Here is a 24,115-nt window from a genome sequence, read left to right as displayed (position 1 = left end):
AAAAAAAAAAAAAAAAAAAAAAAAAAAAAAAAAAAAAAACGAAAAAAGAAAAAAATTGGGCATATGACCCAGGTCTAGCCAATCAGCATATTTCCTCCTCCAGCCACAGTGATTGGTTCCCTATGGGCACATGACCAAAGCTGAGCGAATGAGACTTAATTCTAGGAGCTGATAGGTTGGAAGCTTAGGAGGGCTGGGGACCATTTTTCCCATGAGAAGGAAGCCAACGACCTAGAGGCAAACAGGTGAGAGATATAGAGAGAGACTGAGCCCACTGGCATGGTTATAGCCCCAGAATTGAGCTGTGCCTGAAGGTAACTTTAATGGTGGACTTTTCAGTTACAATACAGTCCCTTTTTGGTTTAATGCCAGTTCGATGTGGGATTAAGTGATTTGTAACCCAAAGTGTTCTAATGAATGTCATCATGCCTCCTTCTCCCTCCTGTTTGTGTACCTCGGTCATTCCAGGAAGCCGCCAGTAGGAAAACTTCACCAAGGAAAAGAGAATTTTTTTCAGCCTTCCTGCATTGTCTCAAAAGAGCCTGTTTTAAAGTCCCAGTGGAGATGCGTGTAATTGGCCAATGAGAGCCAGCAGCCGGGTTGGGGATGCGTGCCAATAAATAACTCAAGTAGGCAAAACTCTCGGGGTTTTATAATTATGTGAAAAGACCTAAGATTTCTGTAAGCCAGGGGTCAGCAAATTAAAATTCTCCCAGGAGCTAAGGGCTTCTGAATGCCTGTTTCTGATAATCTTGTTTATGTCCTGGGGTAAATAAATCTGTCTTTTGTTCTGTGTTGTTCAGCTCTCGGCACTGTTTGTAATTAAAGGGGTGGAGGGTGGAGAAATGAGTGAGTTCTTTAATGGGCTCTGCTCTGGGTCACATGGAGTAAGAAAGAAAAGGCCCTCGAGAGTAGGGGTTGGGGTGGCCTGCTCTGCCCTGGGAAATGGTGATAAAACACTGGGCAGCTGTTGATTAAGTGCCAAAGGGGAGGAAATCCATCATCATGAGTGTAATCAATGAGCACAGGCCGAGTCCCCACTCCCTTGTGCTAGGGTTCCCCTGAGATACGGAAAGAAGCAGACGGAATGTCTAGTTTCAGATGTCACCTCATGTCAAGAATCTCCAGGCAGAAGGGTCACTCATCCTCTCCTTTCCCTCACCTGCAACTCTGGGGGTTGAGGAGAGGACAAAATAGAGCAAACAGAATCCTTCCAGATGGTCAGATAGTCCTGGTTTACAGGGTATGATAGAATTAGGTTAATGAACACAAATAATAACAATAACAGATACCACAGCTAACACATGTTGAGACAGGCACTGTGTTAAGTGCAATATATACATGATTTCTTTCTTTTTCTTTTTTTTTCTTCTTTCTTTCTTTCTTTCTTTTTTTTTTTTAAACAGGGTCTTGCTCTGTCTCCCAGGCTGGAGTACAGTGTCAAGATCTCAGCTCACTGCAACCTGCGCCTCCCAGATTCAAGCTATTCTCCTGCCTCAGCCTTCTGAGTAGCTGGGACTACAGGCACCTGCTACCATGCCCAGCTAATTTTTGTATTTTTAGTAGAGACAAGTTTTCACCATGTTGGCCAGTCTGGTCTCGAACTCATGGCCTCAAGTGATCTGCCCACCTTGGCCTCCCAAAGTGCTGGGATTACAGGTGTGAGCCACCACACCTGGCCTATACCTGATTTCTTTTAATACTCTCAAGAATTGCTTGTTACAGGCACAGTAACCTGAATTTTATGGATGAAGAAATGGAGACCCATTTCCTTATGGATGAAGAAATGAAGAGAAGTTAAGCAACTTTCCAGAGGCCCCCCGGCGGGTAAGTGATGAAGCCGGCCCTCATATCCGAGTTCCTGACTACAAAACTGCACTTCTCTCAACTGCATCGTGCCCCCTGCATGCTTTCCTGCAGCTTTCCTCTGCCTTTTGTAGCTTTCCTACTCTTTCACCTAGTCTTGTCTCTCTGAGTCTCAGGGTTTTTTTTTTTTTTGTTGTTGTTGTTTTTAATCTGTAAAATGGGGATAACAGCACTTTTTCTGTAGCAGGGTGCTTGGATGCCAACAACAGAAATAGACTTTGGTTAATGTAAGCAAACATAGAATGTAGAAATGAGCCATCAAGCCATGAAAAGATGTGGAGGAAATTTAATGAAATGCACATTGCTAAGAGGAAGAAGTCAACTGAAAAGGCTACACATGGTATGATTTCAGGGACGTGATATTTTGCAAAAGGCAAAACGATGGGGCAATAAAAGGATTAGGGGTTGTCAGGTGTTAGGACGGAGGAAGGGATGAGTAGGTGGGATTTTCAGGGCAGCAAAACGACTCTGTATGAGACTGTACTGGTGGGCACATGTTATTATGGACTTTGGGTGATGATGTGTCAATGTAGGTTCATCGGTTGTAACAACTGGACCACGCTGGTGGCGGATGTTGACAGTGGGGGAGGATGTTGCGGGAGGGAGATATATGGGAAATCTGTATCTTCCTCTCAATTTTGTTGTGAATTTAAAACCGCTCTGAACAATACAGTCTATTTTTTAGAAACAAAATATATTGAAAGGATCGTGGGGAGCTCATGGATTTCTGGCCTCTTTTGAGCCTGTGGAGGGAGACAGGTCCAGCTCCTACCAAGAACTGCCCAGTGGGGGATTCTCCTCCTACGGAGGAAGGGTATTCAGATGCTGAGTACAAAAAATATCCCCCCAACCCCATCCCAATAAGGTTTTGTGGTGATGGATGCTTTCAGCACCAGACCTGACACACAGTAAAAGCCCAGTAAGTGGTAATTATTCGTGTTCTTATTAATAATAATATCCAGGAAGAGGCTGCTCAGCCCGTCTCCATGCCTGTGGTATAAATTCTAGGCCACTTTCCTGTGGGGTGATTTAGACTTCCTTTATGAACAGAGACACAAACCAAGCCAGCACACCCTCAGGACAGAAGGATGCTGGCATGTGTACAGATTGGTCACTAAAGCGTGTCCTAAATTATGAAGAAATCAAAACAGATTGCATCTAATTTATCACTGTTCCAAGCAAGAAATTACCTTTTTAAGTGGAACACCATGACTTTCAAGCTGTTTGCAAACACAGGTTTTTTTTTTTTTTTTGGAGTGTTTCATCTTGGGCTTGGGTTGGCTTTCTTAAGTGGCTTGTTTGTTTCTGTGGGGTTAACTGGGTTTTCAGAGAGAAGAGGCACAAGAATCCACTTCTCTCACTTCTTCATGCTGTTAGGAGCCTGGTGGGTCCCATTTCTCTTACAGGTTGTTGAGTGGGTTATGATAGGCAAAACAGAGGCTTTGGAGCTACACAAATCTGGGTTTGAATCCTGACTCTACTGTTTCCTGCTGTACAGTAATTCCCCCTTATCTGCGGTTTCACTTTTCCCAGTTTCAGTTACCTGTGGTCCACTGCTGTCTGAACAGAGATGAATACATTACAGTGAGATATTTAGAAGAGGGATAGACCATATTCACATAACTTATTGCGGTACATTGTTATAATTGTTTTATTTTATTATTAGTTACTGTGGTTAATCTCTTACTGTGCCAAATTTATAAACTAAACTTTATTATAGATTTGTTTCTTAGGAAAAAGAAATATATATATATATATAGGTTTCAGTAGTATCCATGGTTTCAGGCATCTGCTGGGCGTTGGGAATAAGGAGAGACTCCTGTATAGCCTTGGGTGATTCACTTGGCCTCTGTAAGCTCTGTTTTCTCATCTTAAAAATGGGATAATCATTATTTACTTCCTAGGGACTGTAGTGTCTTGCAGTAGCTGTTGCTTTTTCCTTGGGCTAATGCCAGCCTGCATGACACCATGTTATGAATTAGAACAATTCTAGCAGATGTACCTGGGGCCAGAGTTTATGGCTTGCTCCATAAACAGGGCACAGGCAGGATTTTATTCCTTCCTTATCCACTCAGCTGGTACCCTTGTGCAGCATGCAATCTGTGCAACTGTTCATGGTGGTCCTGATTTTTAAATGACTGTTAAGCTTCTCAAACCTTTCTTTTATTGGTAGACACAGACCCCTTGGCCAGATGGGAATATAGCTGAATTCTGACCAAATTACCTGACAACACTGATTGGCCCAAAGAATGGCCATACGACCAAACAGTCCAATCAGAGTTTTCCCCTGGGGCTGATAAACACATGTTGGGAAAAGTTAGCACTCTGTGTCTGGGAAAACAGCAACCATATTCCTCTTCGTATGGGAGAGGCCTGTTTGTAGTATGAGTATCTTAATCTGTTTTGTGTTGCTATAACAATACCACACACCAGGTAATTTATAAAGAAAAGAAACGTATTTCTTACAGTTCTGGAGGCTCAGAAGTCCAAGGTAGTGGGGCCTACATCTGGAGAGGGCCTTTGTGCTGTGTCATCCCATGAAAGATGGGTAATTAAGTGCAAGAGCAAGAGGGACTGGAACTTGCTATAATAAAGCCACTCTCGGCCAGGTGCAGTGGCTCACGCCTGTAATCCCAGTACTTTGGGAGGCCAAGGCAGGTAGATCACGAGGTCAGGAGATCGAGACCAGCCTGGCCAACATGGTGAAACCCTGTTTCTACTAAAAATACAAAAATTAGCCGGGTGTGGTGGCACTCACTGGTAGTCCCAGCTACTCGGGAGGCTGAGGCGGGAGAATTGCTTGAACCCGGGAGGCAGAGGTTGCAACGAGCTGAGGTTGCGCCACTGCACTCCAGCCTGGCGACAGAGCGAGACTCCATCACAAGAAACAAAAACAATAAAAACCAAACAAACCAAAAAAACAAAGCCACTCTTGAAATAACAACCTTAATCCATTCATGAGGCCAGAGCCCTCATGACCCAATTACCTTTTGTTAGGGCCCACCTCCCAACATGGTTGCATTTGAGAGGAAGTTTCCAACACGTGAACTTTGGGGGTCACCTTCAAACCACAGTAAAGAGGAAATGAGAGAGCAGCATGCAAATACACACAGAGATAAGAAAAAGGGAAGTCTTCTGGAACCCGCCACTGATGTCAGTCCTAAAGCTCTTCCTGTGATTTTTAAGCTCTAACTCAGTTCTCCTCTCAGTTATATGAGCCAAAACACACCCTTTTTGCTTGAGCTAGTGTGAGTTGGCTATCTGACGCTTGTAATCAAAACTGTCCTGATAACTGGGAAGTTGCTGTAAGATTTGTTAGGTATGGAAAATCCTTTGCTCAAAGTGGCACTCCAATACAAAAAAAAAAAATAAAATAAAATAACTGGGCCTGGTGGCAGGTGCCTGTAATCCAAGCTACTTGGGAGGCTGAGGCAGGAGAATCATTTGAACCCAGGAGGCAGAGGTTGCAGTGAGCTGAGATTGCATCACAGCACTCCAGCCTGGGATGACCCAGCAAGACTCTGTCTCAAATAAAATAAAATAAAATAAAATAAAATAAAATAAAATAAAAATATCAAAGTGGCACTCCACAAATAATAACTGTGTGATTGCCACACTGTGCCACATGGGAGTCCCACCAGTTTGCTTCTTTGGAGAAAGGAGGATGTGTTTCATTAGATTTGGGATATCAGATATGCCAGTAGCCCTTGATTTCATGCCATGGCGGACATCAGTAATCCATTAGCAGAAAACATTAATTCATAAAGGCTATGGCGTATGTTTGTTTGTTTGTTTGTTTTTGAGATGGAGTCTCGCTCTGTCCCCCAGGCTGGAGTGCAGTGGCGCCATCTTGGCTCACTGCAAACTTTGCCTCCCGATTCAAGCGTTTCTTCTGCCTCAGCCTCCCGAGTAGCTGGGATTACAGGCACCAGCCACCATGCCTGGCTAATTTTTGTATTTTTAGTAAAGACGGGATTTCACCATGTTGGCCAGGCTGGTCTCAAACTCCTGACCTTAAGTGATCTGCCTGCCTCGGCCTCCCAGAGTGCTGGGATTACAGGTGAGCCACTGTGCCTGGCCGGTGTTTTTAACTTCTTTCGGTTTGATTGTTTTTGCTCTACCTGGGAATGGTCTCAGGGTCTTTCCTACTAAGTGCTACAGGCAGTTGCTACTAATGATTTGGAAATGAGATAGGAGATGAAACCAGACATTTTGATTTTCGGCAATTTTTGACAAAATCCATTGCAGTCCGTTTTTTAAGCCTCTAACTCATGAGAGCATGCCTACAGAGGTGAGACAATGTTGCTTTAAATTAATGCCAGAAGATAAGGTACTCAGAATAGCACCACAGCAGCCCAAATGGCTAGTGAAGTTTGGCAGAAGGTTTTTGTGAGCATGTGTAGAGCGTCTGGGTCAAACGGCAAGCAAATTCCCAAAGACACAGGAAAAGATTAGCTGGACTCCACCATCGTATCTGGAATGACGCTCACTTCCTCGTAATCTTTTGGAGCTGGGGAGAGGGTATTGGTGAATATTCCATCCAGAGGAAGACTTTTTGGTGGAATGGAAAAAGAAGAAAATAAATTTGAACTAAAAAGAAAGTGTAAAAAATTTCAAAAGTAACACAAAAATGAAGAATGAACACAAAACTTTAAAAAAGCCCTCCTAATTAATTAGTTTTTCCCATTTTTATTTCCCAGAGGTAATCTAGAGTGAGATGTGTGTCTTTCAAGATCTCAGTGCCACAAATAATACATGCTCAACATAGAAAAGTCAGAAAATTCAGATAAACAAACAGAAAGATAAAGTTCCACAGCTTGGAGATAACCAGGGAGAACATGCTGATGTATTTCCTTTCTGCTATGTGTGTGTTTCTATGTATACATGTGTGTGTGTATGTTTTCAGAAGAAATATTTATTGAATACCTATCGTCATGTGACCAGCCTTCTGGGAAAAAAAGGATGAGCAAAATCCTATCTTGGCTGCTAGGTCTCAGTGACTGGTTGTTGCAGATAGCTGTGGCCTTTTCTTCACCATTCCAGGGTCTGCTCGGCTTTGTTTTGCCAATGGAACAGTGAGGATGGCGTAGGAGACTCCTAAGAGGGATGGATCATCTCCAGTGTGCACATTTCCTATGCACAAAGTCCTGTGTAAAGTGCCCCCAAGAACTCTAGGATATAGTTCCTATTGCACAGATGAGGAGACTGAGGCTCCGGGAGATGAAGTCACTTGCCCAAGGTCACCTAGCTCATAAGGGGCAGAGCTACCATGCTGCTTTTCCTGCGATAGCCCTCTTAGGAGTAGGCCAACCCGTGTCCACAGAGAAGTGGCGTGAGCTCACAGTTGCAAGATGGTGGGAGGGATGGCGTAGCACAAGGGTTCAGAAAAAGCCTTCGGAGTTTGATAAATCTGGATTTGAATCTTGACTATGCCACTTCCAAATCCCAGACCTCATTTAGCTCATCTGTGAAATGGGGGATCATTAACCTATTTACCTCATAGAGTGAGGGTTAAAAGGGCTCATGTATGTGAAATCCCTATAAGAGCTCTGGATAAGGTAAATTGCTTGGTAAGTGTTACTGGCTGTTTCTGGAAAACCATGATTTAGGGAGACATATCTTCCTGGTGGGATTAGGTGACACCTGTTCCTTCCAGGGACTGTGGCTCTGTTTCTGATTGACTTGGGCATGGGTGGCTGGCCCCATTGTTCCTGGGACTTTGGAAAAAAACAAAACTTGCTCCTTAACCCCACAGGCTTCTCTTGTTGCAGTGACACTGGAACTGGGGAACTGGGGAGGAGGTGGGACTATAGGGATGATCTCCCTGAGGAACCTCCTAGGGGGGCCTGACCCACTTGCTTCCCTGGCATTCTAAGCACGCTCTGAATTCCAAAACTCTCCTGCGTTCTGGCTTTGTGCTGTCTTCACCCCTTGATCCTTTGTCTGAAATTCTTTTCCTCTCTTCTCTCTGCTTACCTGATTGGAACCCTTCTAGTGCCTGGCACAGAGTCTAACACTCAGTCGATGATGGTTGAAGATTGAATGAATGATGGAAATATTAAAGGCCTGGCAGATAGAGCGAGCTGGGGAATGTCGAGGAAGGCACTTCTCTGGGTCTCAGTTACCATCTTGGCATGAAAAGCATAAGGATACTACCAACCTCTTGGGTTATCGGGAGGATTAAATATAGACTCTATGTAAGGCGCCTAGCACAGTACTCAGTGAGTGATATCTGCAATGGTTGTTCCTGCTCACCTCTCTTTTTTCCTTTTTTGGGGACTTTCCACACAAGAAATCCAGTTTTCCATGTGTGGTGACTTGATGGAGTCAGAAAAGAGAAAGATACTCTTTTCTGTTCTGATTCCTGCCCTAGTCCTGATGCCTAAGGCGTGATATTTAGACACCTCTACTTGCAGTTTCTTCACCCTCACCGTCCAGTCTTGCTTCCTTTCAGCCTTGTCTCTAACCACAGCCACTCACAAGCCCTGCGACGGGTCCCTCCATTCCCCGCAAAACACTCTCCTCTCTCCTATGTCTTCTGTAACTTACAGAGTTCCAAAAGGGTTAAACAGGAAAAACACAGCAGGACTTCATAGCTGCCCTGGGTGGGGCATTTGATCAGAATTCATGAAAAGTGTCACAGAGTCGCTTCCTTCTGCTCAGCAGAGCAAATCTGATCAAGCTCAGCCTGGACATAATGTTGACCAGCAGCTGGGAAGGACAGACCCACTGATTTCCTTCACTGGGACAGTGGAGATTGATGAAAGTGGCCACATAAGTAAGCTGAGTTCTCTGGCCACTCATCCATCTCAGAGCATTCCTACGTGTGAAGACAGTGTTTTTAGATCACTTTACGGATCCATTTTACAGATTGAGCAACTGAATCTCAGATAAATTAATGAGTAGAAAACCGATTTGGAGGAAACTGGCATGAAACAAAAGGGGCAGCTATTCTCTTTGACGTTTTAGAAATGTGTGAAAATGCTACACTTGCCCTATTGGGAACTGGGATGCCAAATTTGATTTTAGATATAAAGCTCACATGTCACACAAGATTACTTTTCTCAAGACCCACTGGGGGCAGAGCTAGAGCATGAGGAGACAGCAGAAAGGACAAGAAAGGAATCTTCTTATCCGATAATGAAAAGGTATTTTTAGCTCTGACTGTGTTTACAGACTGTGTAACTAAGGATTCGTGCCAAAATTGGGAGATGTCTTCAGTGTATAAATGATCTGGCAATGTTTGCAGTAAATTCTGTAAGAGAACCAGAGCCATCTGAACATAACTGAGGAACTGAGAGGATGTTAAAGGAAAATAATGGTGATGATGATGATGGTGATAATTACTATTTTTCTGGGGGCCAGTTACCATAATCAACATATTAAATTTAAATTTAGTTCTGCTTCTCCAAAACTTGAAGGTAGATATTTTTATTTCTGTGTTTCAGATGAGGAAATTGAACTTCAGAGAGGTGAGGTGACCTGCCTGAGGTCACACAGCTAGTAAGTGACAGAGTTGCAATTCAAACCCTAATTTGTATGAGTTTAAAGCCCACTCACCATCTGTTATATTACCCAGGCCTTGGGTTAGGACCTAGGGAGTCAAAGATGAGTTGAGACACAGTCTCTGCCCTCAAGGAGCTCTGTGTTTTACAGAAAAAGGAGCTAGCTCAGCTAAAGAGTTCCCTATTGAAGTGTGTATCAGGTATAAATAAAACAGCTCATCTCCATCGCCCTTGGGTAAAGAAAGAAACCAGTGAATGCATAGGTTTGTGTGTGGATATCCCTTCGTTTTAGTTCTGACTTTATTTTTTTGGCATCTGCATGAGGCGTCCCAGGGCACTTTCCCTAAACCCCGGAGGAACAGAAGTTCTACCTGTGTCTGTACTGTGCCTGGGACCTGAGCTCTGGGCGAGCAGTCCTCTTTGCATTATGATGCTGGTGCAGGCGGCAGACAGTCTTGACTCTCACCCCAACTTCCCTCCCCAACCCATCCTGATGTTTAGCTTCAGAAAGACAAATGAGCAAATCTCTGCCTCGAACTGCTGTCCAACAGGGACAAGAAAGATGCTCTTCCAGGAGCCAGCATCATGATCACAACATATGCAGTTTTCCTGTGGCTGACGACCCAGCAGTGGCGGTGTGAAGGGCCCCTCATGCTCCACTCTGGTTTGTAGACCTTGCTCCCAGCCACTCATTTCCTCCTCCTGGCCTGTCTAGCCCAGGGCTGATAACCAAGAACAACCCTCTTGGCATTTAGCTCTGAAAGTCTGGTTTAACCTTCACCTGCACAAGCAGCTCATAATAACAAGAGCAACCACTTAGTGAGTGCCTTTTGGAGGCTTTCCATACACAATGCCTATTGGACGCTATCTCTAAATAGCCCGTATATTGAAAGAGCAGGGCTGTAGGATACAATCATAAAGCTACTTTTGTTGCCCCCTCCCCTATTGTGTAATCTCAGGACCAGTCCCCTCTGCCTCTGAATGAACGTCAGCCAGGCCCCTTTGCTACAAATTTGTTATTTGTAGGTAATAAAAATGTCATTGGCATCTGTGGTCCCCCACACCACTTTAGTTCAGTGATTAATGTGTCCAGTCCAGTGCAGGGTCACGCCTCTGACTTCATTTGCTCAGACTTGCTGCAGGCAGAAGCTGCAGTGGGAAATGGGTACCGTCAGCTTCGTGAGTTTTCTCTAAGAGAGTGGTAATTTTGCCCTCCCATCTCTTCCCCAGCCAGGCTGCCCTTGCCCCCTTAAGGTTGGTGAGGGCACAGTGGGAAGAGACAAGGGGTAGAAAAAGGTCTGGCTTAACTGGGACTGCTGCTGTGAGCTGGGTCCTACAGGATGCCACTCTCTCATGGTGAGTTCGTGTGAACTTTGAACTCTGTCTCCACTGGCTTCGAAACACAAGATCTTTGTAGGGATTAGAAAAAAAGGGATCAGACACAGCCTCATGTATGCTCAGCTTGGCAAATGGATGCTGTCTTGTGCAAATTAGAAACAGTCTTTCCCTTTCTCTAGGTTTCTGTAAGCCCGCATGGACATGTACATCCTAAGAGCGGAACATGGCTGGATGTCTGCAACACTCTTGAGCGAGAACGTTTGTTCAGTGCACTGAGGACACGTCCATCTCAGGGATCCTGTATGCACGTCTCTTACCTGTAGTTCTCCGCACTAGAGCTGCACGAGCTTCACATTCCAACTGTCCAGTCATGCATGACATCCCCTTCACAGAGGCTCATCATGCCTGAGAAGATCAGGCAAAACATCTTTCAAATATCCCTATGTCAGCTTGCTTGTACACACTCTCTCTCTATCCCCTGCCCCCCACAGAAAACACTGGCCTTTGGTGGAAGTGCAGCTGCTTCCTAGATTGAAGCCCGCTTCAGCTATCCCTGGGCCCCTTGGATTTCTCAGGTGCAAGTCAGACTCCAGTCCACAGGGTTCCCCAATCATCAGGGGACAGAAATCAAGCTCTCCAAGGCCTCTCTGCAAAGTCCCTTTCATCAGGCTTCAGGTGGGAGGAGTGCGCCCCTGCTGTCCCCCGAGAGATGACAGTTGGCCTTTCTGCACTGATATGGCAAATCCTGATGGGGCACTGACCACTTCTGCTGGTGTTCAAATGGGACACATTGTCTCAGTTTGGACTGAGTCCTGTAAGACAGCCATCTCCAAACATTTTGGCACGAGGGACTGGCTTTGTGGAAGACAATTTTTCCACAGACCGGGTCGGGGGATGGTTTTGGGATGATTCAAGCATATGACATTTATCGTGCACTTTATTTCTATCATTACATTTTAATATATAATGAAACAATTATATGACTCACCATAATGTAGCGCCCGTGGGAGCCCTGAGTTTGTTTTCCTACAACTAGATGGTCTGATCTGGGGGTGATGGGAGACAGTGACAGATCATCCGGCACTGGATTCTCATCAGGAGCGCTCAACCTAGGTCCCTCACATGCGCAGTTCACAATAGGGGTTGTGTGCCTATGAGAATCGAATGCTGCGCTAAGCTGACAAGAGGCAGCGCTCAGGCAGTGATGAGAGGGATGTGGAGCAGCTGTAAATATAGATGAAGCTTTGCTCGCTCTCCGCCTGCCCACCTCCTGCTGTGTGTCCCTGTTCCTAACAGGCTGTGGCCTAGGGCTTGGGGATCCCTGCTCTAAGAAAGTCAAGAACAAAACAGTAAATGCCAACTCATCCAATGCTCCAAAGAGAGGTCCAAGACTCTCAACATGACCAGCAAAGGAGGTGGCCAGAACTTGTTTCATGTCCCTTTAGCCTTTCCTCGAATTTGAGAGCATAAGAGAGTCCATGTTGAAGCGTGGAGAGGGGAGAACATTGGAAGGGAGATATTTTAGATAGAATTGATGGAGTTCTGTGCCATGTTCTCTCCCAAAACTGGCAGTAGAAGTGGTCAGTGCCCCATCAGAATTGATCATAGCAACCCTGAAAGGCCAACTGTCATCTCTCAGTATTGCTATCTCTGTGCTTGGGGGCTTTCTCTGAAGATGAGGAAGACCAGTCTGCCCATTCCCAAGGAGACCAGAAGTGCCAGGGAATTAACATCCTCCGGGAAAAGCCATCAGCCAATGACTGATGGGAGTTGGTATATAAAGCTCCCAGATCCCTCATGCTGAGTTGGAAGAACATTGAGGGATGTATTCTGCATGCTTTTCAGAGTTCCTAGGAAGTTATTTTTGATGCCCATCAAAATGGTATTTGACTTGATTTTAAAAACCTTTTATTGTTTTTTTCTCTTCTCTGACTTTTTTCCCCCATGGTATGGTTTGGCTCTGTGTCCCGACCCAGATCTCATCTTGAATTGTACTCTCAAAATTCCCATGTGTTGTGGGACAGACCCGGTGGGAGATAATTGAATCACGGGGACAGTTTCCTCCATACTGTTCTCATGGTAGGGGATAAGGCTCATGAGATCTGATGGTTTTATAAGGGGTTTCTGCTTTCAGTTCTGCCTCATTTTCTCTTGCTGCCACCATGTAAGAAGTGCCTTTGGCCTTCTGCCATGATTGTGAGGCCTCCCCAGCCACGTGGAACTATGATTTCATTAAACCTATTTTTCTTCCCAGTCTCGGGTATGTCTTTATCAGAGCGTGAAAACAGACTAATACATCCCATTCCCCTCCCATCACTTCCCAAATAAAGTACTTGTACTTACATCCTGATCTCAGGGTCCCTGATATGTTCAGGCTGGGTCCTCACCCAAATCTCATCTTGAATTATAGTTCCCATATAGGAGGGAACTGGTGGGAGGTAATTGCGTCATGGAGGTGGTTACCCTCATACTGTTCTCATAATAGTGGGCGAGTTCTCACAAGATCTGATGGTTTTGTAAGGGGCTTCCCCCTTTGCTCAGCACTCACTTCTCTTACCTGCTGCCATGTAAGACATGCCTGTTTCATCTTCCGCCGTGATTGTAATTTCCCTGAGGCCTTTCCAGTCATGAGGAACTGTGAGTCAATTAAACCTCTTTCCTTTATAAATTACCCAGTCTTGGGTATTTCTTCATAGCAGTGTGAGAATGGATGAATACAATCCCTTTCTGGTGGAACTCAAACTAAGACAAAGCCTTGTTATTCAGATAATACCTTTATTCCTAGCACATCTCTAATCCTTTCCTAACTTTGCAAGATGGGTTTCTTTCTTTCTCCACTGAGGAAGCAGAAGATCCATATGACTCCACAAATAAACTCTTTTCCTCACACCACTCTGCTCCCCGGCAGTTGTAAGCCATTCCAGTCAGCAGAATACAATTCTTTAACTGGCCACCCATAGCCTCTGTTTAATCTAGCACTTTCTTGATGTTCAGAACCTTGGTTCTGAATCATGTGCTCAATGCTATTCCTCACTCTCTGCCGCATCCTGCTTTTAACACCCCCAACATCTAGTTTCTGTTAGCCCTCTGGATGTAACGCTGGATGCTGTCTCCCTGGCCCTTGACTTTGACTCACCACCCAGCTCCACTGCCCTAGCCTTGTCTTGACAAATGCTCTTCCTAGTTGGACTGAGTTCCAGGACTCCTGGTCTTGATGCTATCCACTATGGATGATGTTCTGGTTGGTTCGTATCATGGCTGTCCATCTGTGCCCTAACAATTCCTATCCTCAGCTGGAGCAAAATGAATTTTTATCCATTGCTTAAAATTTGAAAGCACATCCAGGAAGTTGCGCATACTAGCTGAGCAAGCCGAGTGCATATCAGGAGAACTTGGACACCAGTGCTGGGAATTGGCTAAGTGGGAAGATTTTAATTGTTCCCAGGCTTGTCGCATCTACCTAATTTTCTCTAATGAGCACACACAAAGCAACAAGGAGAGGTACGGGGTTGGATGGCAATTCAGTGCCTCATAATGCCAGATGAATTGTGGTGCCTGCTCCACAGTATTGCATTTGCCGATGTCTGGGAGACAGTCTCCATGGATGCTAATTCAATTATGCAGAAAGATAGAAGGAAATTGTCAGCCAAATTGCTGCCACGCTGCCGAGCTATACCTCACTCTTGTCCCCCATGCTGTTTTCTGCTGATTCAGCAGCACACAGAGGCTGGTCTAGTCTGAGAATGACCAGGGGCTGTGTTCCACTTGGTATGGTTCTTCAGGCAGACTTCCCATCTTAGACCTCCAAATAGAGAATCTATTCCTTATTAAACTTTTCCTTTCCTCCTTTCACTCCGGCAACACCTCTTGTTGTTTATTCATCATCAACAACAAAAATATATGATAAGCTTAAGAGAACTATATTGTTCGACTAGTAAATCTTGGCTGAGCATCAGTTAAAGACTGAGAACACAGCAGGGAACAAAAATGGGCATAAATCCATGCCTTTAGGAGTTTACGGTCCTGTCTCACTTTCCAAGGAGGGAAGATTATTGAGTCAGTTTCAAGGCTTTCTTTGCTTTCTAGAATCTGGATAATGGATAAATGTGAAAACTCAAAAGAGATAGAAAGGCTCACTTGATTCATAGGAGAAACTGCTGCATGGGAAGAGAAGACTAGGGAACACAAGCCAGGGGACACAGCTAGATTTGGAGATTTTAGGGAGTTTATAAAAGAGAAGAGAAGAATGTAGTGGAGCGTTTTGTGGGGAACACAATGAGAAGGAAGTGCATTTCAAGCTTTGCTCTATTGTATGAATGGAATGCCTCTGTGCTCTGTGATATTTTTTAAGAGACTTCAGCAATTGCAGTTTTTTTTTTTTTTTTTTTTTTTTTTTTTTTTTTTAGATGGAATCTTGTTCTGTCACCCAGGCTGGAGTGCAGTGGTGCAATCTCGGCTCACTGCATCTTCCGCCTCCCGGGTTCAAGTGATTCTCCTACCTTAGCCTCCTGAGTAGCTGAGATTACAGGCACGCACCACCATGGCCAGCTAATTTTTGTATTTTTAGTAGAGACAAGGTTTCACCATGTTGGTCAGGCTGGTCTTGAAATCCTGGTGTCATGACCCACCCACCTCAGCCTCCCAAAGTGCTGGGATTATAGGCGTGAGCCACCACACCTGGCTGTAATTGCAGTTTTAAACTAGTTAAAAAAAAAAAATCAATTGGTCAACAAATATTTATTGAATGCCTACTATGTTCCAGGTACAAGACAGAGGCAATCTTTTCCTTGTCTGGCATGTCGTTCCAGGGGAAACAGGACTGAATACATGATAAGTACACATATGAGAAGGATGGAACTTCATCCAGGAAGGCAGAGAAGCCTTGGCTGAGCAAATGAGATTTCTGTTGAGCTCTGAAGGATTAGGAGTTTGTCAGGCAAAGAGACATGGGTGGGGAGTACGGACAGTTTCAGACACAGGTAATGGCTTTTGAGAGGGATTCATGGAATGAAAGAATCCAGTTTATTGGCCAAAGCTGTCCCATCAAAAGTAACAATGCTGTGAACTTCTCCACCAGACTCTTCTCAGTATCTAGTTTCTAGTTTCAATGAAATTGAATATTCTCGGGTGAGTTCCTATAATGTGGGCCTGAATCTATCTTGCTCCCAACCTCTGCAGCTGATTCTACCCCTGCCGCTATTGTCAAGAAAACAAGTTGAGATAAAGCTGATGGTAGATGGGGCAGCGGGCAGAAATTGCTTTTCAGACTGACTATCTGGCTGCCAGAATGGAGGTTTCTTTGAATAAGGTTCTGTGCTATGGTGGCTTCAAGGCTTTATATTTATTCGGCACGTACTGTGTGCCCAGTTCTGCGTCAAGTCCAAGGAAACAAAAATGAATAGAAGACGTGGTTTGATTCTGCTAACATATGTCACAACTGTAAAAGGCTTTCACAGTGTCTTAACGCCCTGAGACTATGACAGTGTTACTTGGTAGGTGACTTCCAGAGCCCCTTGGGGAGGTCAGACAGACCTGAGTTGGAATATGGGCTATACCTAATAACAGCTATATGACTTTAGGTGAGTTAATTCTCCTGTGTTTAACTTTTTCATCTGTTAAAATGAGGATTATAACATCCACCCGAAGTACTGTAGTAAGGCTTAGAGATAGCCTGTGTGCCACTCACCTGGCGAATAAGCGGGATTCTGTAGAGTGTGAGAAGACACCCTCACTGTTTTCTCCACTGTCCATTGGCAAGGCCTTGGTGAGCTGAAGCCTTCTCTGCCCATGGGTAAAATTTTGAGCAGCCCCCATCACTTTGCTGGCTATTCCTGGATAATAAAATGTGCTGAAGTCATTTTTCTCACAGAATAGTTCTGTGTCAGTAATTAAAATGCCTGCTCTTAAGTAATGGTTAAAACTCTGAGTTTCATTTAAAGTTAAACCTTCTTTCAAGCAAACCAACTTTTTTTTAAAAAAGACATTTCTGAAATAATTGGAGAAATTTGAACAGTAACTGAATAGTAGATGAAATTAAGGTGTACTTAATTGAATAATGGTACATATGATATGTGGATATTTACACTGAATTACTAAAGATGAAGTAATGTGTCTGAGATTTGCTTTTCAAAAACTAGTGGTTTGGGGGTAAAGGGTTGGGGTATAGGTGAAAAAAGAACGATCATGTTTATCTTATTATTTTTTGTTATCCTATCCCCTACTTTTACAAATGCTTGAAAATGTGTACAATAAAAGTTTGAAAAAGATTTAAAGCATCTTTGCTAAACAATCTTATATAATTCACATGTTGTATAGTACATAAGTCTAGTGGGTATTATTTATGTCATATACATTGTCAATCTATGTATTTATTGTAATAATTCTTTGGCCGATGGCAGTGGTCTGTTGTTTTAATAAAATCAGTATATTTTATTATAGTGGTAGATAAACTTCTGTGATAACCCCCTAATTATCTTCTACTCCTGGTATTCACATCCTGCGTAATCACGCCCCCTTGGGGCTGGACCTAGTGATTTTGTTCTGATGAATAGAATACAGTAAAAATGATGGAATGTCACTTCCAATATTAGATTATAAAAGACTATCTTTGGTCTGTCACTACCTCTCTCCAGCTTTTCTCTCTTGCTTATTCTGAAGAAACAAGCTGCCTTGTTGTGAATTACTCTGTGGAAAGACCCACATGTTAAGGAACTGGGAGCATGACCACTGGCCAACAGCCCTAGAGTGATTGAATCTTTCCAACAACCACTTGCATGAGCTTGGAAGAGGATTATTCCCCCATTCAAACCTTCAGCTGAGACTGCAGCCCTGACAATACCTTGATTGTAACCTGGTGAGAGATCCTGAGCCAGTGGACTCAGCTCAGCTGTGCCTGGATTCCTGACCCACAGAAACTGTCAGATAATAAATGTTTTAAACTACCAAGTTTTGGGGAAATATGTTATGCAGTAATAGACAACAAATAGATTATATAATGACAAACTTCAGATAAATGGAGGTAAAGTTCTTGGCATGGGTACTTTTTTTTCTAGTTCAAACAAAGAAGTAGTATCAGTGTGGGTTAGCAGTAGCCCTGGCCACCCCTCTGTCAGCTCAGATGTTGGGGAAGGGGGTTGTCATTGGCTTCCCTGGGTCCTCCCCTTTATTCTGATTGCTAGCCAAAGGCCCAAGGGAGCAGAGGGAGGAGAGGTGAGGGCAGATAAGAGCTTTCTTGACCAGTAGTGTCACAGTTTGGCATTGGTGCTCTCTGCCTGGCAGGTATTTAAAGTTCCTTCAGGTTTGGCAAGTGATCAAAGCTGAGTCAATTCTTTGAGGTGTATTGTGGATTCTTTGAGGTCCCCGTTAGTGGTGTCCACGCTGCACAGTCCCCCAATTGTTCACCTGAGAACTGTGTTCAGGTGGGGATTCTTCAGTTCCGCTCTTGTAGTGCCTCTTTCCCAGATCCCATGCCAGGTGGTAGCTGTCAGTACCTCTTTCTACTCCTTTTAGGTAGGATGCTTCTAAGACACCTCCATTCCAGTTTCTGCACATCTGCTTGACTCCTGGGAAGCTCATGCATCCTTGGCACCTGGATCAGGGTAAGTCCTGCTTTTTAGTGCCATCCTCAATCCTCATCCTGAGATCTCGATAGTCTCCAGCCGTGGTCTGACTAATCTATACATTTTGCAGGTCTCAATCAGATGCCAGTCTCCACAGACTTAGGGAATTCACAGCACACTAGAGATATTTCCTGTAAGTTCCTCTCACCAGGCAAGGCTGTGGTCAGAAGTCATTGCCTCTCTCCTCTTCCAAGGGGACTGAGACTAACTTCATACTGGACTACTTTCTCCAGAAAAATCCTCTCCCCAGTTTCCAACTTCAGCCTTTTCAGGGATGGCCGTTGGACCAAGAGTCAGAAAACTATTTCCATTTAGAACCTTTGCAAGGTTAGAAATGTCAGGTATTTGAACATTTCCTTTTGTTTTTGGCCCGTGGAGCCTCAGCTGAAACCAAGACCCAAACGTTCCGTTTTAGCATCCTGTTATATGCATACAGCTGCCGTTCAATCCATGGTGCTTTGTTACTTTTACGTTGTTGTGGGAGGTTTACTGCACTGATGGACCTCATCAGTGGTGTCTCTGGATCCACACTCTTTGCCATGACTTGTTAGCCCCTCTCATCAAGGGTTGAAGTCTATTTCCCAATCCTCGGATTTGGGCTAGTCTTGTGATTGCTTTGACCAACAGAATGTGGCAGAAGGAACATTATACCTTTTCCGAGCCTGGGAACAAGAGACCCTGCATGATTTGGGCCTGTCTCTTGAAGTTCTTCTGCTGTCCTGTGAATAAACCCGTGGGTAGAATGACAGACCACGTGAATAAGAGCAGAATTAGCTCAGTTGTCCCAGATATGTGAGACAGCCTCACCAAGATTGGCAGAGCCACTTAGCCTGACCACAGAGACATGTGCAAACCCCACCAAGCTCAGCTCAGATGATCAGAGCTGCCCAACTGACCCACTGACTTGTGAGTGAAAATAGTCAATTGTTACCGTGTACTACTGGGGCTTTGTGGTTGGTTTTATGCAGCATTATGGTAACCGATGCATTGTACTGGGTAGCTAAGGAGGGAGTGTTTTTTGAGCAGAGGATCCTCTCAAATATCAGGTGACAAAGCTGACTGCTGGCTTGGCCTTGTCATCCATGCACATCCCTTCCAGAGGAAGACTGTTATTCTTTCCCTTAGGCACCCTCAGCTTCAGCCTGATAGATTCCTCCTGGGCTTGTCAAAACTTTCCAGAATGCAGTACGGCAAACAGGGATTCCTCTGGCAGCTTGTTAGGATAATTGAAATGTGGGTGGAAGCTCATTAAGCTCCCCTTTGTCAACATTCTTCCTTCCAGGCCTGGAGAAGCTGTGAGTTCTGTCACATCCCATTAGCTCTATGTCTGGGTGGTTTCCGCACCTTTCCAGGCAAATCAAACACACGGGGTCCACGTTCAAGGGAGAAATAAATTTATTCCCATGGAGAGGAGTGTGTTTACGGAAATGGAGAGACCTGTGCACATCAGGCTGGGGTGGATGATGAGAAAGAGAATGAGAAGATCTAAGAATGCTTTGGAAGTATAATATATACAGCAGATTGCTGCTCTATGTATTAAAAATCTAGCATTTGAAGTCTCTTCTGAACATCCTCAAGTTCCCTTCTATTCCTACCTCAGCGGGCGCCCTACAAAATGCTATCTTTATGGAAAAGATTTTGGAGTCAAAAAGACTTTTGTTCAAATCCCAACTGGGCCATAGAAATAATACTAATAATAATGTGAACTTGTATGGAGCATGTTTTGTTTGCCGGGCTCTGTGCTGTGAGTTTTATATAGAAATAATCTCATTTAATCCCAGACAGGAATCTCCCTAAGATCAGGGGTGATGCTTGTTTTTTTTTTTATTTTAGATTTTTGAGACAAGGTTTTGTTCTATTGCCCAGACTGGATTGTAGTGGTGTGATCATGGCTCACTGCAGCCTTGACCTCCCAGGCTCAAGCGATCCTCCTGCATCAGCTTCTTGAGTAGCTGAGACTAGAGGTGTGTGCTACCACACCTGGCTACTTTTTAAAAAAATTTTATTTATGTATGTATGTATTTATTTATTTATGAGACGGAGTTTCACTCTTGTGGCCCTGGCTGGAGTGCAATGCTATGATCTCAGCTCACCACAACCTCTGCCTCCCGGTGTGAGCGATTCTCCTGCCTCAGGCTCCCACGTAGCTGGGATTACAGGCATGTGCCACCATGTTCATCTAATTTTGTATTTTTAGTACAGATGGGGCTTCTCCATGTTGGTCAGGCTGGTCTCAAACCGCCGACCTCATGTGATCCACCCACCTCGGCCTCCCAGATTGCTGGAATTACAGGCATGAGCCACCACGTCCGGACACCTGGCTAATTTCTTACATTTTAGGGAGATAGGGCTTCACTATGTTGCCCAGACTGGTCTCAAACTCCTGGGCTCAAGTGATCCTCCCACTTTTGCCTCCCAAAGTGCTGGGATTACAGGGATGAGCCACCATGTCTGGCTGTGATGTTCATTTTGGTTTCCAGTATAGATCCAGTATACAGCACAATTTTTTTGCATTAAATGTTCAATAAATGTTTAGTGAACAAATGAATGAATGACAATCCTGTGAGGTGGAGCTAACTAGTCTTCAAGATAAAGAAACAGAGGTTCTGTAACTGACCTACATTTCCCCAGCTAGTGAGTGGCAGGAGGGGCTTTAAGCCAAAAATGCTGCTTTCGGTGCCATTATTTCATTTAGTCCTCGGGGTGTCTCTAGGATTCCTGGAGAATGGGAATACTAACAATGCGTATCTCACAGGGCTGTTGTGACAGTCACGTAAGTCAGGGAAGTAAACATATAAGAGATTACCTGGCACACAATAACAGCACACACTCTGGCTTTGTTTATCTTAATGTTTGTTTGTGTCTTTGTTTCCTAATAAAATGTCGAGGGGGTGGGTGGAGGGGGAGAGTAGTGAAAAAGGGACCGGGGGAGGCCTCATGGTGCATGGAACCGAAACAATACAAGTCCAAATCTTGACTCTGCCACGTAATTGTTGCACCACCTGTTTAAAGCCACGTACAATTAACGTTGTCTTATCGACCACATAGTATTCTTCTATCACTGGGCTGTGACTTCCAGATCGTGTGGGCATGGGAACGAAACCACCTTATCATCAAATGTTTTGCTATCAACAAACACCATATGCTTCTGCAAATCAATCAACAACAATTGGTTTAAAAATTTTAATAACACAAAACCTACCTCATAGGATTGTTTTCAAGACACAATTAATGCTCAGTGAAGCCTAGCACTTGGTAAGTGCTTAATAATAATAGCTAATAATTAGAGCTTACTGAGCAGATGCCGTGGGCCAGTGCTTTCCACATAGTATCTCATCTGGTGTTCTTGTCAATCCTATGAGGCAGGTACTGTTAATTGCTCCATTTTACAGTTGAGGAAACTGAGGCATGGAGGTTAAGTAACTTGTCCGAGGTCAAACATCTAGCAGAAAAGGCTAATTTCACATGAGACTGAGCACATTCTCTAGAGGAGAAGAGGAAGGGCAGAACATAAGGACACTTAGATTGAGCTGAAACAAAACCCCTGTCCCTTGTAAACCCAATTTTGGGTGATTTCCAACTTGAGGGGTGTGTGGCATTTCCTGATATGTATAAGAAGCTACTTCTGCAGCCCATGGGTTCCAAGGTCACTTTTAAATGGGTTGTTTTGATGACCTTCAGTGCAGAGGAAATGGTACTTCTGTAACATTGTCTTTAAAGGGGCATTGTGTTTTAGAAACTATAGGAAGACAATTACCTGAGGATAATTATTGAAAATAATTGTGCTCTGACTGACTAAATCTGGGATTGGCTAGTCACCACATTAGTCAACCCTGTTCTGTTGGTTTTAACTGGCTGGAATTCCTTTAGAAGGATTTCAGCAAAGATCGACGTGTTTCATTAGCAGTGTCTGCTGTGGGTGAGGGAAGGATGACAGAGGCATGTGTGACATGAATTATTGACCCTGCCTTATTTATATGCTTTGAAGAGTTACTCTAGGAGGGCAGTTATACTTCCCTTTGTCAAAGTTTTTGGGACACACCTCATGGGTGTCTCCATAAATCATGCACAATTACACATTTGAACAAAGAAGTGTTGCTGTGTCATTTGTCATTGAACCTCTACTGTGTGACCAGGCCTTTCTCCAGATTCTCCAGTAATTATCCAGAAGAAGAAACACAGGCTCAGAGAGGTGAACTAATTTGCTGAAAGCTGCACAGCACCTAGTGCAATGTCTGACATCTAGTAGGCAACTAATAAGTTATGTGTTAATTGATCAGATAGTAAGTGACCTACCGTGATTTAAGCCTAGGTTTTAAGCTTTGAGATGAATGCCTATTCTGTGGCTCAGTTGCTGCCTCTGCAGAGGGCCTCATTCTGTACTAGGTGTTCTGCTGCATACAGAAATAAGTAGTGATCTGAATGCTCAAGGAATCTACCATCTTATTTCCTCCCTCTTCTCTTTATCAACCCTCAGAGAAGATTCCAAATCTTCTGGAAAGAGAAAGAAAGGGTCACTGCCTTTTATTTGGTTACAAAGCACTAAATGGTAAATTGCCTTTATATTTTAAATTGCTGGCACCATCAGATTCATTATGAATGCAACTGCATCTTTTTGGGGTAATAGCCATTTTTATCTTGCTGATATAGAAAAAGGACACACAACCCAGACAGCAGCCTGACAAAGGGCTCGGTAGCAGTCCTGAGGCTCATGGCGCCTAGAGAAAGCCACCATGTCTCTCTGGACCCATTTCCTCCTTAAGAAAGTGTGGTCTATCTGTGTCTTGGTAACCACAGCAGGGGACAGTTAAGGAAACCTAATAAAAAGTCTCAAGGCAAACTTAAAGTTCTGTGCAAAAGCAAAATAATGAGAATACTGCATGAGAAATTCGCTTTGTGTTCGCAATAAATCCCTTCTGTTTGTTCAGCCCTTAAAGCCCTCTCAAATCTAGCGTCTCACGTGATCATCGCAATAAACCTGGAGGCTGGTGAGCCGGTAGTAACAGGGTCTCGGGGAAGTGAAGTGACTTGCCAAAAATCACACAGGCTAAAGAGGAGTAGAACCAGACCCTCCAGTACAAATCTAGCCGGGTCCCAATCGTATCATTGCATGACTGTGCTGAGGAGAAAGAAGGTTAGAAGCCCCTCCTAACAAAGAAAATGTTTGTTGAATGAATGCAAGTGACTGGGTAAGATGGTGAGTGAATAAACTCCCTTAATCCTTTCCAGGGGTGATTTTACCGAGTGTCAAGAGCCTTAAAAATGTAAATTTCTTCTGATCCCATTCTTTCCGCTTCTTAAGAATTTATCCCAAGGAAATAATCAGATAAGATGTAAAGATGTGGTATCTAGGCATTCATATTATTATTTATGAAAGCCAAAAAAAGTATATAATCTAAATATCCAGCAGTAGGACACTGCTTTAAATAAATGAATAGATAAATAAATAAATTATGACATTTCCGCATTCTGGGTATTAAAACAATATCTTTGATGAATACAAAGAAAAATGTGCTTAGCTATAGGGGTGTTTATTGAAGCTTTCTTTATAAGAGAAAAAAGAATATAAACCTAAATATCCAACAACAAAGTTTTGGATTTGTAAATACACCAGAATACTATAGAGTTTCTTTTTATTTTTTTTGTGGAGGGGATGGATTTTTGCTCTTGTCGCCCAGGCTGGAGTACAATGGCACGATCTTGGCTCACTGTAACCTCTACCTCGCAGGTTCAAGAGATTCTCTTGCCTCAGCCTCCCAAGTAGCTGGGATTACAGGCATGCACCAC

The 24,115-nt window shown here is 43.9% G+C and overlaps 1 long non-coding RNA gene across 3 annotated transcripts; it reads left to right on the top strand.

The window, feature by feature from the left end:
* The first annotated feature begins 199 nt into the window (after positions 1-199).
* On the top strand, positions 200-19,262 carry LOC111542763. Of its 3 annotated transcripts, none has more exons than XR_002731661.1 (4): positions 200-245; positions 1,407-1,827; positions 17,342-18,307; positions 18,399-19,262. It is a non-coding gene; the product is annotated as an uncharacterized LOC111542763 (long non-coding RNA). The 3 variants fall into 3 exon arrangements; XR_002731667.1 differs by lacking the exon at positions 18,399-19,262 and adding an exon at positions 10,889-11,153 and having other exon boundaries at positions 213-245; positions 1,726-1,827; positions 17,342-17,672; XR_002731664.1 differs by lacking the exon at positions 18,399-19,262 and having other exon boundaries at positions 214-245; positions 1,726-1,827; positions 17,342-17,672.
* Positions 19,263-24,115: the final 4,853 nt, after the last annotated feature.

This window comes from Piliocolobus tephrosceles, chromosome 10, assembly GCF_002776525.5.
Source record: "Piliocolobus tephrosceles isolate RC106 chromosome 10, ASM277652v3, whole genome shotgun sequence".
NCBI lineage: Eukaryota > Metazoa > Chordata > Mammalia > Primates > Cercopithecidae > Piliocolobus > Piliocolobus tephrosceles.
This window is presented reverse-complemented; position numbering and strand designations above follow the sequence as displayed.